This window comes from Oratosquilla oratoria, chromosome 20 (genome assembly GCF_046742065.1).
Source record: "Oratosquilla oratoria isolate Oo_2021 chromosome 20, ASM4674206v1, whole genome shotgun sequence".
Lineage (NCBI taxonomy): Eukaryota > Metazoa > Arthropoda > Malacostraca > Stomatopoda > Squillidae > Oratosquilla > Oratosquilla oratoria.
In genome coordinates, this window is record NC_134796.1 from 15,244,221 (window position 1) to 15,261,609 (window position 17,389).

At 37.4% G+C, this 17,389-nt stretch overlaps 1 pseudogene; it reads right to left on the reverse strand.

The window, feature by feature from the left end:
• Positions 1-2,972: 2,972 nt before the first annotated feature.
• On the reverse strand, positions 2,973-16,610 carry LOC143036111 (uncharacterized; annotated as a pseudogene).
• Between the last annotated feature and the right edge of the window lie 779 nt (positions 16,611-17,389).

Below are 17,389 nucleotides of genomic sequence, written 5' to 3' on the forward strand. Positions count from 1 at the left end.
TGATGTATAGCAAAACGGACTTTGAGAAATTAAAGAGAATTTTTTAAAGCAAAGAAGAAACACAAGTGGAAGAAAGTTGGATGATTCTGATAAAGATCTATATAGAATGAGTGGAGAAATATGTACCAAAGCAAAAACAGGTAAGAGTGTACATTAAGTGCTGGTTTAATAGAAGGTGAAACAAAGAAAGAGAGAAAAGACAAAGCTTGGAATGGATGGAGAAAAGACAGGAAACTTAGAGAGTGGCAATGATATGTTAATCAAATGGTGACGGAGTAACTCTCAGATCAGGCAAGGGTGCAACTGGTTGACTGCATGGACGGCTGTCATGCCTACAATAAATTAAACACTCTTTTACTACAGTTTTGGTCATTCTCCTTAAATCAAATATATGAATTTCAGTTTTCAGTGATGAAATAATACTATTAACACCAGCATGTTTTAAGAACTTATGTTGAAACTGCACTAAAAGCTTAAAAAAATTGTCCTTTAGGAAGAATTATTGGATGTTTAGAATCATAACTCAAATCAGAAAATTGAAATCTTCCTCTTATCCTTACAACACCATACTTATCAATAAATGAGTCTAGATTTCTTAATTTAGAGTTCTTACAAACTGACCTTTGGCTAGACAAAGCATAATTTTCAATGGAAAATACTTCTTTTTGAATAACATGAATTAATCTTGTCTTAGCATTGTCTAAATCTTCAGCAGTGAAATAATTATTTCTTGTAGTTATCCCTAATGATTTAGCTTTACAATTGTGTATAAACCTTAAAACATATCCAACAATTTTTAATAACTTATCAATATTATTGTACCTTTCTACATTAAACATGGAAGTAGCAGAGTGAACAGTTAGACATACTAAGTCGTCTTCAAGTAAATGGTCCACAGTCACATTATGATCTGTATGAATATCACTAGCTTGAATAATAAATGTGGGATCTGCACATTTACTAGAACCATGAAACCAGAAGTAATTGTCTACAAGTTCTTCTGTTAACAAACCTCGAGTCATTAAATCTGCAATATTATCTACTCCCCAACAGTGATGCCAAAGACTAGAAGTGGTCAACTGTTGAATCTCTCTCTGTTGTTAACTTAAACATTTCTTATCACTGATTTACTCCTTATCCAGCCTAAAGTAATAGTGGAATCTGTCCAATATGCAATTTTAGGTTTGTTCTCAAAATCTAAAGCATTTACAACAAATCTTACAAGTCTAACACAAAGTAATGCACCCATAAGTTCCAATTTAGGAATGGTGAGTTTCTGGATTGGCACTACTCTAGTTTTAGCTATGACCAACGACGATTGACAATTATTATTGATACAAGCTCTAATGTATACGCAGGCCCCAAAACCCTTTTCAGAGGCATCACCAAACCCATGAATCTCAATATATTTAATACCTTTCCAAGGTACATTATCAAGATAACATCTATTTATATTCAGTGAATTTAAATCTTGTCTACTTTCTATCCAATTTTTTAATCTGACTTCCAAGAAAAACCTAATTTCCAAATATCCTGAAATAAAATATAGGCATACATAATAAAGGGACTCGTAAATCCACAAGGATAAAAAATCTTAGCTATCAAACTCAGTACAGTTCATTTAGTCAATGAAACTTCAACAGTAGAATCAAAATTGAAACCAGAATAAGAAAATACATCAGCATCATTAGACCACTTAAGAGCTAATACAGTATTAACTTCATCATCCCCTACAAATTGCATTTTTTTCTAAACTTAGAAAGTTTATTAAAACACTATTAGAGGAAAGTTTCTCAAGAGACATAGTGGCATCAACCATAATATCGTGCTGTGCTATACTTGCTAGCTACTTCTACAGTATCAGCTCCACTGAACCAAATATCAACATATATATCTCTTTTCAAATCCTAAAGAACTTCACAATTAGGGTATTTACTTAAATGATGTTTAATAGTGGCATTCATAATAAATGGACTTCAAGTCTTACCAAAAATAATTCTATTAAATCTCATATGTTTCACTCCAAATTTACCAGGCATAAAAATCTAAGGACATTTTTATCCTGACTGTTTACACTAATTTGCAAAAATGCTTTAACTATATCACCACTAGCCACATACGGCCAACGCCTAAATCTGATCAATATCTCAACCAAATCTGGATTAAGAGAGGGCCCTGTAACCATACAATTATTTAGAAAGATTCCATTGTGTCCCTTAGCAGATGTGTCAAACACTGGACGTACCTTAGTAGTTATACTACATAATTTTACTACAGGTCAGTGGGGCAAATAATAAATGGGTTTAGGTTGCAACATCTCCTCTGAGGGAACTTCCTCAATAATTCCCATACTCATACTCATCAAAAACCTTATTATATTCATCCTTGAGGTCTTCATCTTTATCTAATATAATTAAAAGCCTATTTAATCTCTTCAGGGCTTGATTTTTATTACTCATTAATGTATTTCTAACATTGTTATTATTCCAAGGCAATTGAATTTCATACCTGCCATTTACAAATTCTATTTTATCCTTGAACTCCTTAACTACATCATCTTTGATATTGTTGTGAAAAATACACAGACCTTATTACAAGGTTTTATTCAACATAAAATTTATACTATTTTCTGAAAACAGAGAGAAATGGTATAGAAATATCAAACAGAAAACATTAATATAAACACACAAACCTGACATAATGTAAGTAAACACAACTTCATTTTATGCACATATACATATAACTCATAACAGTATAATACTGCACATGAGTATTATATAACTCATATACATATAACTTATAACAATATAATACTGATGCTACAAACATACAGAATTGTTAATACACACCTTCACAAGAAGAACACTGGTTGAGTACTGACAGCAAGAAAACAACATGGCTGCCTTTTAAATGTTTCCCACACAGTGTTGCCAGATCAATGATTACAGTCCACAGTGTTGCTAGATCAATGATTACAATGCAGTACTACCATAACAGATATCCCCCTTATATTCTTGACTAGAAATGCCAATTGTTTCTAAATCCCAAAAGTTTGACATATCAGAATCAGATACCTCAGATATACATAAGAGCTGGGAAGAGGAAGGCATAAAGGCTGAATAAGAAGAAATATTTGGAACATGAGAATTATCATAACATTTACCAATATTTACAGACAAAAACCACCCAAACACAGATTTCATGGCAACAGTAGTTCCTACTTGTATGGAATTCTTAGGAGTTATGAGGCTCCAATAGTAGTCTAGACCAATGAGAATATCTATTTCAAAAGGAGAATTATCATAAAATTTATCTGCTAAATCTAAATGACAAAAAGCATCTAAAACATGGACTGGAACTACTGGTCATACTAGTGGGTTATACATCTTGGGAATGCTTGCAGCATAAATAGGAATAGTTTCTCCTTTATCATTCAGCACCTGTAATTTGTACACATTACTTTTGCATGTCCTTGCCAGAGGTATGACCACCAAAACTACTATAAGGGACTTCAGTTCTAGTAATCCAACTGGGTTTACATTTCTCTACGGAGTTATAAGTGACATATGTGCAATCACAACCACTGACAAAGAGTAATTTGGCAAGGAAAATATATCCTTTCTTATTCAAGATCTTCACCTTTACAGTTTCTAATACATTTTTACTGCTATAATGACCTGACAGCATAGCAACTGTACAGGAACCATTTGAATTATCATTTACTTGAGGGGCTACATTTAACTTCACACCACACATTGTTACATTATGATTACCTTGACATCTGTCACATTTGACCTTACATTTTTTAGAAAAATGTCCCAGATTTAAACATCTGAAACAAATACTTAATTCTTTTATTTTTTCAAATTTCTGTTGACCGTCTAATGCTAAAAACTTGTGACAATTTTCAGACTTATGATTAATCTTATTACAAAAGACACAACTAACACTATCTGTTGTTGAAATGCAAAGGCTGTAAATAGACCTGACTTTCCCTTGCAAAAAACTCTTTTTCTCCACATTCCTCGCAATAGGCTTAGGAACAGAACTACTGGTATGGTTCTTGTACATGTAAATTCTCTCTAGAATTTTTATTTCCTTTTTCAACCACTTTAATAACCACTCAAGGTCACTTTCATGGCCAACACAGTCTCTTGACCAATTTAGTTTTAAATCAGTTGGGAGCCTGGAAACAATTATGGGAGTCAAGAGAACTTCACACTGCTTGCCTGTTACCTTCAAAGCTTCCAGGCTACTAGTGTTTTTACTACCTCATCTTGGAGTATCCACAACTGAGCAATATAGTTCCTACCTTGTTCGACTGGTTGGAAGAAGAGCCTGGACATGTGCATAAATGATACGCTCAGTCTTTCCAAAACGTTCCTTTAGAAGATCGACAACTGTCTTGTAGCTGGCACTGGTGTGTGGCACTCCTTGCACCACATTTTGAGCAGGACATTCTAATAGTGACAATAAATATGTCAACTTGTTTATTACCGGCAAATCTGTGTCATCTATGTGTGATGAAAACTGGTCCCAGAAACTCTGCCACTGGGTAATTTCACCATTAGATTTTGGTAATTCTAATTTGGGAAGTTTTGCATGAACTAAAGACGTGTTGATACTTGCAAATTCGGTGGAATCCTTATCTGGTACTGACATTTCCTGTAGTTGGTCAGCACACCGTCTTCTTCTTGTCCTGGCCCTCTGCCTTACTGCATCTGCCTGATCAAGGTAATATTCTAATAGGTAAGGATCGAGTTCTAAATGTATCTGATCATGAATTTCTTCTAGCTTAGACAACCTTTTATAAAAATCCTCTAATACTTCTACTTGCTCACTAGAGGTAGCAGGTGGATCTCTTACTAGTAAAACGTCTATTTTCTTTGTAGCCCTAGTCAACCACCCTTCTGCGGCTTTCTTAGCCTTTTGAAGTGGCTCTATCTTATCTATTTCAGTGGATGACACTTGCTAAAATGTTACTAGAAATGTCTTACCGGATACTAATTCCCGGGTCAGGGCACCATGTGTTCCGCTTGTGAGTAGTTCCTTAAAAAAAAAAAAAAAAAAAAATAGTGGCCGGCAATTAAACTCATCTTGTTTTCCTTTTTGAATTTGTATTTTGTTTTATCGTTTTAATAACAACAATACAGTCTTATCAACGTTCTCCAACAATCATCTCCAACATACAGGATTTAAACAAATTTAATTTTCCTTGAGTATGACAAATCTTGAATAAAGTTCTTATAATACTTTAGTATATTAATAGTTCACTAGGGATCAAATAATAAATGGATGACATTACAACTGAAATAGTTTTGGAACGTCTTCATTCCCGATTCTAAACTAACGAAACTTTCAATGACTTCATAGCCCAAGTAAAGGGCTTAACTAAAATATACTCAGGAAACCTTGTCTATACAATCTTTAACAAACCATTTCAACATTTTTCTTTGTTTCTCGAAGTGGCGCTGGCGTAGCCTAGATTGCGAAGCCGGTGCTTGTATATTATGAAAATATTGAAATCTTGTTGCTCTTTTGTACACTTTCCTTAACATTTATTCATATATCTATAGTATTTCAATTAACGTTACAAGACGTTCTATTAATTTTTTTTTCATGTCATACGGTCAAAGTGAAATATCAAAATATCTACCTACCTACCTACCTACCTACCTACCTACCTACCTACCTACCTACCTACCTACATACATACATACATACATACATACATACATACATACATACATACATACATACATACATACATACATACATACATACATACATACATACATACATACATACATATATACATACATACTTACATACATACATACATACATACATACATACATACATACACACATACATACATACATGTATACATACATACATACATACATACATACATACATACATACATACATACATACATACTTACATACATACATACATACATACATACATACATACATACATACATACATAAAGGCTTTTTTCCTTTTACAAGGGAGGTAGCCAAAAGACAAAGGCATAGAAACTACTCCCACCCATTCCATCCCCTACATACTCCACTCCCCTCTACCCTCTTCCCTCCCTCTTATTTTGGCACCTCCTGGATGACGGGTCATCCCTGCATCTTGTCCACTGCCCTGGGTCAGAAACAGTGCCGCAAAACACAGCATATCCACACCAAGGCCGCTTTATTACATCGGCGACCACCCACCTCCGTCCCCTCATGCAGAAAAGGAGAAGAAGGGAGAAAGCCCTTCGGGCTGCGTCAATTTATTTCTCATATATACTCCCTCACCCCCCATCCCCCACCCACTCCTCCTCATGCATCACAGCATCATCCATACACAACCATTCTCCATTCACCTCTATCTTCTGTCCTCTGCCGCCCTTCCTCAACAGACATTCCCTCTTTCCCAATGCCCCTTTTACCCAATCCATCCATCTCATCCTAGGTTGCCCCTTCATGTTCACTCCTTCCACCTCTGCTTTCCACACCTCTTTTACTAGCGTTTCTTCACTCTTTCCATGTGTCCAAACCATCCCAATACTCTTTCATCAACCCTATCTCCCAAGTAAAATAAAGAAGAAAATTACGAGAAAAACAGAGAAGATCAAATAGAGAGAATAGAAAGAGAGCAAGGAAGAAAGAAACATGGAAAGAGAGAAAGACAGAAAGAAAGGAAAAGAAAGAAAGAAAGGGAGGAAAAAGAGAAAAAAGAAAGAAAAAAAGGAGGAAGGAGGAAGGAAAAAAGAAAGATTATGGGGAAGGAAGAAAAGAGAAATAGAGAAGAAGACGAACAAGAATCACACCGTCATCTGACCATAGTCTGATTTAATAGAAACTCATATTTCATTTTCAGCTTCCTCTGGCAAAGGCTATGCGTTTTGCAAACGTCATTTGATATGGCTAGTTCATTTGTCACGGTCACAATATGAAACACATTGTAGGCACAAGGACACCTAGAACATAAAAGGAATACAAAGAAATGTTAGGACATACGTAACAAAAAAGGAGGTTGGATAAGTAAGTAAAAATACAAGAAGACATACATACATATACCAAGACTTTTTCCCCCTTACAAGGGAGGTAGCCAAAAAGAAAAGGCATAAAATCATTCCCACCCATTCCATCCCTAAATACACTCCACTCCCCTCCACCCTCCTCCCATCTTAGCACCTCCTGGGTGACGGGTCATCCCTGCACCTTGTCCACTGCCCTGGGTCAGAGGCAGTGTCGCAAGGCACAGCATATCCACAACAAGGCCGCTTCATTAAATCGGCGACCCCCTCTCCGTCCTCCATGCATAAAAGGAGAAGACGGGGAGAAATCCCTTCAGACTGCGTCAAATTTTGCTCACACATACTACCTCACCCCCCATCCGCCCACCCATTTCACCTCATGTATCACAACATCATCCATATACAACCATGCTCCATTCACCCCTGTCTTCTGTCCTCTCTCGTCCTTCCTCAACAGACATTCCCCTCTTCCCTAAAGCCTCCTTCACCCCATCCATCTATCTCATCCTAGGACCTCCCCTCATGTTCACTCCCTCCACATCTGCCTTCCATACCTCTTTTACTAGTCTTTCTTCATTCATTCTTTCCATGTGTCCAAACCATCCTAATACTCTTTCTTCAACCTATCTCCCAACTCCCTTTCCACCCCTGTTCTCCTCCTCACCTCCTCATTTCTCACTCTATCTAGCCTAGTAACTCTCATCATACTTTTCAGACAAGAAAACATGAATGGTGAAAATCAAACACGAAGAGGAAAATGAAAAGGTGAAAAATGAAAGGAAACAAAGATTAAGTTGATAAGAAGTAAAAAGTGAGCTAGTTGATACTGAAATCTTTTATTCAAGCTAGGAACAATAAAAGGATCAGATCTTTTTGTCCAAAATAGGTCCCTGGCTGAATAGAATTGGCTTATATTACCTGATACCCCTCCTCCCTCCCTCCCCCCAAAAAAGGGATGGTGACGTTGCTGGCACCTTATTCCGAGAGTATTAATGGCTTGTTCAAATCACACAAACGAAGTCACTGAGGAACGAGAAGCGAAGGCAACCAAGACATTGTGGAATATAGGCCAAGGAAGTGGGGTTGGTTATGGTAGGTTAGACCCTTGATTTATTGAAGTGTCATTCAGGCGTGGTTCTACTCATTAAGTGTTTTAGATATTTTTTGTTTTTTGTTTTCCACCTCAAAAATAATGAAATTATAAATATACAAATAAATAAATTGATCAACTCACAAATATTAATAGATATATAAGTAAATAGATAATGAATATCTAGGTAAATGAATAAATATAAAGATAGACAAATAGATAAATAGATAATAGAAAGACAAAAAATGAATAAACAAATTAAACAAATAAATAGATTCATGTGTTTCGGTGCTGCAAGAAAGGAAAACAAGGAACAGCAGATTGAAATGGAGGAGCCGAGGAGATGAAGTCATCGAATGAGTCGAGAGTCGGGGACAGGCATGAGGGGGAGTGTGAAAATAACCAAATCAATAACGTTCTCGATGATGGATTTTACTAGTTTCTTTTTCCCCAGTTAATGCTTGACTCTCCTAGAAATCTGAAGCGTACATTCAGATGAAATTTGTATTTCAACCGATTAAACTCCATTTTCGACATACTTCATTTTTTAGTTGAATAAGATTGTCTAATAGTAAGAGGAAAAATCGATTAAACACGTCACCATGTTCAAAAGGGCAGAAAAATTAGCGTTTATGATCCCGTGAGCATCACAGCCACGGGAAGGCAGGTGGGAACAGGAGAAGGAATAATTTGAATGACGGTAAAATGAGAAGGGCAAGAACGAGGAGGAAGACGTCAAGGTTGAGAAGGTATTGGACTTGGGTAAAGCTAAATCATTCGTCGCCTTCTCACTTTGGCTTTCTCTGCAGACGACAGGAGCCGTTCAGCTGATGGATACAGGCTCGCTTTGTTCCAAGTGGAGGCGCTCTTTTCCTGTAATTTTAGTTTTACATGTGCGCATGTGCACGTCCACGCACACTTGCTCGAACGGTCGCACACATGCACACACACACACACGCACACACACACACACACACACACACACACACACACACACACACACACACACACACACACACACACACACACACACACACACACACACACACACACACACACACACACACACACACACACACACACATACACACACACATACACACACACACACACACACACACACACACACACACACACACACACACACACACACACACACATACACACACACACACACACACACACACACACACACACACACACACACACAAACACACATACACAAACGCACATATAAAACAAGGATCATACCAAATTAATAATTGGAGTATAAAATAAGAATTGATAAGAATAATTGTATCGTTAGTAGAAGCGGTGGTATTGAAGAGAAAAAAAACAGAAGAAAAATGCACTTATTTTATGTGGCATATGCTAATATACATAGCTTAATATCTACTGGGTATCAATGATTATTTGAAAGAGAAAGAACCGAAGACAACGTGTTCTGTTGAGACTAAGCTAGATAACATGGATCTACAAGTGGTTGATGGAAAGGACAGTTTTATGGACAAGAGAAAGAAAAAATAAGAAAAGGAGGCGTGGCGATTGCAATGAAGAAAAACTTAAACTTTTGTATTAAGGAACTAGAAGAAGTAAACGCTGAAATGTAATATGAGAACAAAAATTGCGGAAAACTGTAAGACATTGCGATAGCATATGCCTCACTAAGTCAAGAGCACGGAGCGAGGTTGAATACCCTATGATAGAAGTGGGCAATCCTTGGTATGCGTGCAAAACCTGGCACACGAATATTTTTTTCCTGGCACTAGAAACCCATAACTCACCTTAAGAAAATAACTAATATTCAACTTCTTCTGTATGGCCACTGGTAACCACTTGCTGCGCTGGGCAATGAATTGGGGACCTGGGAGGTGAGGGGGGTTGGGCCCATACCCGTATGCAGGCCAATGATTTTGTTCCTTTGGTACTCAAGAAAATTTTGTATAAATTATTTGGGCTATTTTGGCACCCACACTTAAAAAGGTAGCCCACCCATGCCCTAAGATGTTTGCTAAATTTAGTCAATTATTTGAAAAAAACGTAACAATGCAGTCCTGATGGGTAACTTCAATTGTGAGGAGGTAAAATGGCAGATATGTTTATGGTAAACTAAGAAAGGAAAGGAGTCATCAAGTTCAAAGTAGGTAAAATTAAAACTCAAGCTGGTATAGAACAGAAGTTTCTAGTGTGTATTCATCAAGGAAAGCGACTTTGACAATAGCAAAGGAATAACCAGAAATTTTTTTGAGTCACATAAAAGTGGAATTGCGGGAAGTACAAAAATGCAGGAGACGCTAGGTGCAAGAACAGTTGCCGTGACTATTGAGATCTCACACTAGATACTCAAAGAATGCAGAGACAAAATGGTGAATAAGGTTTAAGGTTTACTGAATGTTTATTAGAAAAAAAAAAGATCGAGTAATTAGATAATTGCCAATTTGGCCTTATTTCTAAGGGAACAAAAAGGAATCCCTAAATTGTTTAAGATGGTGTGAAAGACCATGCCGACAGGAGACCTTTTGGTCCATATCAACAAATAAACAAATAAATAAAAAAGTAGATAAATTAATTAAATAAATACATAGACAATGATAAATAATAAACAAACAGAAATATGATAATAATTTGTAATAAATAATACATACATAAATAACAAAAGATAAACAGATAGATAATGACAACTAAATTAATTATAATAGAAGTTAAAATAAATAAAATAAAATGGTAGGCATTACAACACTGTCTCTGCAGGAAGTTTATTCCATTCACTTACTACACTACCCATTTCCAATTTAAATCTACTTCCTGACAGTTTGAGACCATTATTTCTTGTCTGTTTTGCATTCATTGTGAAAATTTCGTCACTTCTAATGTTGTGAATTCCTTTTGGAACCTTAAAGAACTGTTTAAAATCACCCCTGAGTATACGATTTTTTAGGAAAATAGATTCATACGATTTAGTAAATTTTCGTATGATATGAAATTATTTGGAAAAAGATCTTGGCAGATAACTAAATAAATAATAATAATAAAAAAAAAATGAACGGACCAATGTTGGTACTTGAATAAATTTCTTGCTGAAAGATTCATTTTTTTTTAGCTATGGATCTTTCTTCTTCATTAAATCGAAATGAAAACTCCATGGTTCATAACAGTGTAATATATAATGTTTCACTTAACTTAGATTGTTTTCACGGACAATATAATGGTAAAATATACAATATATACAGATATACGGTAAATTAGGAACTTACATTATAATATTTGATACTAAATTTTAAATTGGTATTCCGTGAGTAGCCTTCTGCAGTGTCTGCATGTCAAAAAAAAAAAAAAAAAAAAAAAAAAAAAATAGACTGCCACGGACATAAGTCCAACTAATCCGATTTTTAATGTTACAGCATTATGAGCTATGGGATTTTTCCTTTTTTCTTTCTTTCCGTTTTGTGTCAGTGAGGAAAAAAGATTCACAGCTAGAAAGAATGAACGAATAAAAAATAGAAAACTCCAGTACTTGTCAGCTTCAACTCAAAATATATATAAAAAAAATACTTCTCACCTTAACAAATATGTGTATATAGTACATACAAGTGATTCATTAAAGCAAATATTACTAGGGGTACGAGAAAGGTGAACTTGTGTGAGGTTACAGGAACAACAATCATGCAAGAATTCGTATTCGTCTGAACTATTTGTCATGGAGGTCTTTGTATCCTTATCATCGTCCCTCGTGCCCTCTTCCTTATCATATTCCAGGACAAAAGATCCGAGCAAGGCAAGGCCAACGGAAACAGACGATTAGGTGAATAATTAACACAAATACTTTTATAACTATTACAAAGGATTACAAAGGCGGAGCATACCGACAGGAGACCTTTTGGTCCATATCTAGGTCGGATGCGAAAAAATCATAATAATGATAAAATAATAAATAAAAACTATAGTAATGTAAATAACAAATAAAATACATAAATAAATGCATAGGTATAGTTAAATAATAAACAAACAGGTAAATAGTAAATAATAATAAATTGACATATAACCAATAATAAATGAAAATCAGACAGACAAATGATAACAAAATAAAAACAAATAATATAAAATAAATTATAATCATTACAGCATCTTTCTGTTATTTCTTTGAAGAAAGACTTCTATCTGCAACTTGAGTGAAATGAACTTGCACATTCTCGCCTTTGTGTTTTCTCCTCTCCTGACCAAGAATTGAGTTCATAAGTTGTTTACCATGATAATGGGGGCTAATGAAGATGTTCTTGTCCTCTTCATCACATTGACGTTCCTGCAGCTTAATATATATTAAATAATTGTGTATCATTCATGTCTTACCTCTCTTGATAAACAAGGCATTATCAGAAAGCTAAATCGAGGAGCTGAACCGTCGTTGTATATCTTAGAGTTTCCATCAAGTTGTTTAGGATATACATGTAGTTATTGTGATCCGTGCTCCACACGTATTGAATTGACATCTCCGTGCTATTTCTGAAGCATAAAGACGTGTGGGAGTAGTGAGGTGAATGTGAAAAAGGATAAATGGTTTCTGATAAAAAGAGACATCCTTTTGCGGCCATCAAGTCGCAGTAGATTATAATGCCAAAATATACTAATAAGATTATTTCCATCAACAGGGACGGATGTAGAATAACATACTTGTAAGCAAACAAACGAAAAGATTGATAGATAAGTGAATATATAGATCACTAAGTAAAGAAACAGTTACACTGATTAACTGAGACATTACTCTCTATACAGACGGATACAGACCCATGCTAGCACACAGGAAAGTAAATAATCTACTAAACATAAGTAAGCAGGGATATATACAAGTATACTGATTAACTGATAAATTTCAACACATTGCTTAGTCGTTTGTTCAACTGAATCTTAAACCCCAGTCACACCAAGCTTACGACCATCTTCGATGGTGGCACTTTAGTTTCTCTGATGGTTAGCGCCAGGCTGTTTCGTATTCATCTTCATGATGGGGAGGAGGGAGAGATTCATTCCAATTGCAGCATTGTCTTGAATTTTTTTTATAAAATGAGGAACAGCACAAGTCAGTCTGGTCGCCGGTGGTCGGAAACAGGTCGTAAGTTGGGTGTAACTGGGCCCTTAGAAATTTGAATTGTACTACATACCACTGCTAAGGTGGAAATTTTATATTTTCACCTACATCTAGATCAAATCTACATCCTGGTAGTAATAAGGCAATGCTTCTCTTTTGGTGACAGTATTCGTACTTGTAATTCGATCAATTCTCTTCGAAATGCTGAACAATCCCCTGCAAATTCCCACCTTTGCTCTCGGTCTGGTCACTTCTTCGTTGTGGTAACAGAAATGGTATCGAAAACCACAGGTTAACATCGCACCAGTAACTGAAGTTGTGTAGATATTTTTATCACCATCAGAACATTGAGGATAGCTGGAAACGAGCGGTGGATCACTCCACGAGACTTCCTCTCACCAGACGCGGGGAGTCCTCGATTTAACGGATGGTAGGGAAGCTCCGGGATTCCTACACACTGACATCAAGATAAATGGACCTCGAAGTTGGATAGTTGCAGGTCGATGACCGTGGCAATGTAATGTACCATGAGTATGTTTATGTATTATGTGACCTGTATATACTGTGCAGTAATCTCATGCCGGAAATATGCTTATGTATATACTCTTATACCCCATTTTGGGTTGCCTGAGTTGAATAAACTTTTCAAACTTTTCATACACCCAGTTTCACCACTCGAAAGAACTCTGGGCGATTAATATGGTGTAGCACATAGAAAACCTAATTTTTCATGAATGAAAGTATAACAGCACTGTCGAGCGTGCTGAAGAGTCTCAAAATGTGGATGGTGGCTCTATCTCAGGATTAACGCCTGGGTTTAGGCGAGACCAACGTTGGGGTCTACACCTATGGCCTGATTCAGCCCTTGTAGCAAAGTCGCCAGCAATAAGAAAATATAACTTAGAATACAACGGTTTAAAATGCTCACACTATGTAAAATCAGTAGGAATAGGAAATCACATAATTACAAACAAAATTGTTGATAGGATGTTAAGACTGAATAAAGAGTAAGGGGTATAGCAGTTGGTATCTATTTATCAAAGAGTAGGAAATAAAATAGAGATGAACAACTTTGGATAACACGAGAAGGATGAAACTTTATGAAAGATGAAACTCACTGAAACATGAGGTAAATACTTTAAGATAATTTTAGTCTAAAAACGAATAAGAAATAATAAAAAAACAAATTCTATTAAAGGATCATTATGTAATAGTTAAAAAGCAAAGGAAAAGCAAATCAGTAATGTTCATTCTTCAGATAGAAAACAGGAGAAAACAATGACAGTTAAGACACTCACAGTTGAGAGTTAACACACACACACACACACACACACACACACACACACACACACACACACACACACACACACACACACACACACACACACACACACACACACACACACACACACACACACACACACACACACACACACACACACACACACACACACACACACACACACACACACACACACACACACACACACACACACACACACACACACACACACACACACACACGCACACACACACGCGCACACACGCGCACACACACGCGCGCACACACACACACACACACACGCACACACACACACACACACACACACACACACACACACACACACACACACACACACACACACACACACACACACACACACACACACACACACACACACACGCACACACACGCACACACGCACACACGCACACACGCACACACGCACACACGCACACACGCACACACGCACACACGCACACACGCACACACGCGCACACACGCACACACGCGCACACGCGCACACGCACACACGCACACACGCGCACACACGCACGCGCACACACGCACGCACACACGCACGCGCACATGCACGCACACACACGTACACACGCACACACACACGCGCACACACACACACGCACACACACACACACGCACACACACACACGCACACACACACACGCACACACACACACGCACACACACACACGCACACACGCACACACACACACACACACACACACACACACACACACACACACACACACACACACACACACACACACACACACACACACACACACACACACACACACACACACACACACACACACACACACACACACACACACACACACGCACACACACCACGCAATACACACACACACACACACTCACACACACACACACACACACACACACACACACACACACACACACACACACACACACACACACACACACACACACACACACACACACACACACACACACACACACACACACACACACACGCACACACACACACACACACACACACACACACACACACACACACACGCACACACACACACACACGCACACACGCACACACACGCACACACACACACACACACATACACACACAGTCACATGCAGACATGCATCTATTAACGCACAACCACAGACATTCATGCACGCACACTGTATATACATGCCCAAGTAGGCCAGCATACACCTATACATGCCAATGCAAGGCAGATCAAACATCTTCTGTCTTGTAGATCTTAAAGCAAAACTAGTAAAACGCACACACTATAAATTGCGGTACAGCTCTTTGATTAATATTGTTGGGGATGAATACTTCAAATAGCGCATAACAGTAAAATCGCACTAGAGATCAAGATTTCAAAGATACTCAAAGATTAATTTTTAAAATGTATAGATACAGGATTCACTGATCGTAATTGTGAATGAATTGAAAACTTATGAAGTAAGAAATATCAAAATAATCCAGATCCTGCCATGGCATAATTTTTTTTTTTTGTCGTGGATGTTAAATAATTCCTTCACCGGAATAACACTATCTGGTAAAAACAGTACGAAATATACAAAACCAAAATTGCAACAAAATTTGTTGCATGAGGGGAATGCTCCTGCCATTACCACGAACCAGGAACCCGCAGACACATTAGGGTCCGCCTGCCTTCAGAGATTAGGTCGTTAACATGGTGGAAGGTTTTGAATAAGCGACATTGCACACCTGCCTGTATCACTCGTGCAGATGGAGGAGAGAATCAAGATGGGGAAAAGAGGGGGGAGGGTGGAGGTGTAGGAGGAGGAGGGGAGAGGAAAGAGGAAGATGAAGTAGGGAGGAAAGGCAGTACAATTATTACAAAGAGCAACATAATATCAAAAGAACATTCTGATCAAACTACAAAGGTGGTAGTAATCCAGACCTTAGGTAGGAGGCTATACTTTAATCCGTTAATTAAGGCCTTACTTTCTTTAGAACAGGGTTTGCCCCTAAACTGCATGATATTATCTGCAAAGTCTGTCATCAGTTTCAAGGGATTGACCCTCTGGGAATTGTGTCGTTTTATATCTCTATACTGGCTACTCTTACGCAATATCATTCAGATACGAAATGCAGCCTTAATACAAAGGATAATGATAATAAACTGAAATACACTTACATCAACCCTTTAAAGCATGCGTTACTAATTTTGGTATATTAAAGAAGTTTCTTATGACCAACGCAGGTCGATTTGATGCAGTTTAAAGATATGTGGCAAAGGATTAAACACGGAGCCTCTTCCACAAGAGAGTAAGAATGTCACTAACTAAAACAAAATCTATTAACAAGCTTTGCCACCAAGACTCTAATAACCATTGGCTGTGCGACTGCTTACCACAAGGAAATGACGTTACCGTTGTACCATGCTGGCCGGTAACATCATTGCCTTGTGGTAACCAGTCACACAACCAATGGTTAAGTCCCAGAATAGAGCTTGTTAATTCATTTGTTATAACTTCACAGACCAAAATCCATAAAGTGTATCATCAATTGTATGAGGTTGATTGAGATAATTTCACTCCATCGGGAAAAGGGTGGGTCTATCAAGTCAGAGAAATTGTCCAGAACTGAAGAATAAAAAATTGGAATAGGCATCATCAGTTCTTGTTGGGGAGTTGAGTCGATGGATCGTTCTTAGGGTGGTGTCCCTCAGCTGACTGAAGTTGTCTGGTCGCAGTCAGAACGACATCTGTGAGGGCACCGTTGGTAAGTTAAGTTAAACTATACACCTTCTTGGCAAGATACGTTTCATATCTAGACGAGATTGCCTTAATCTACCAAGACCTGCCCAGGTCGTTGAATTGAAAGGACTGTTACATAGTAAGTTCTCTTCTAATG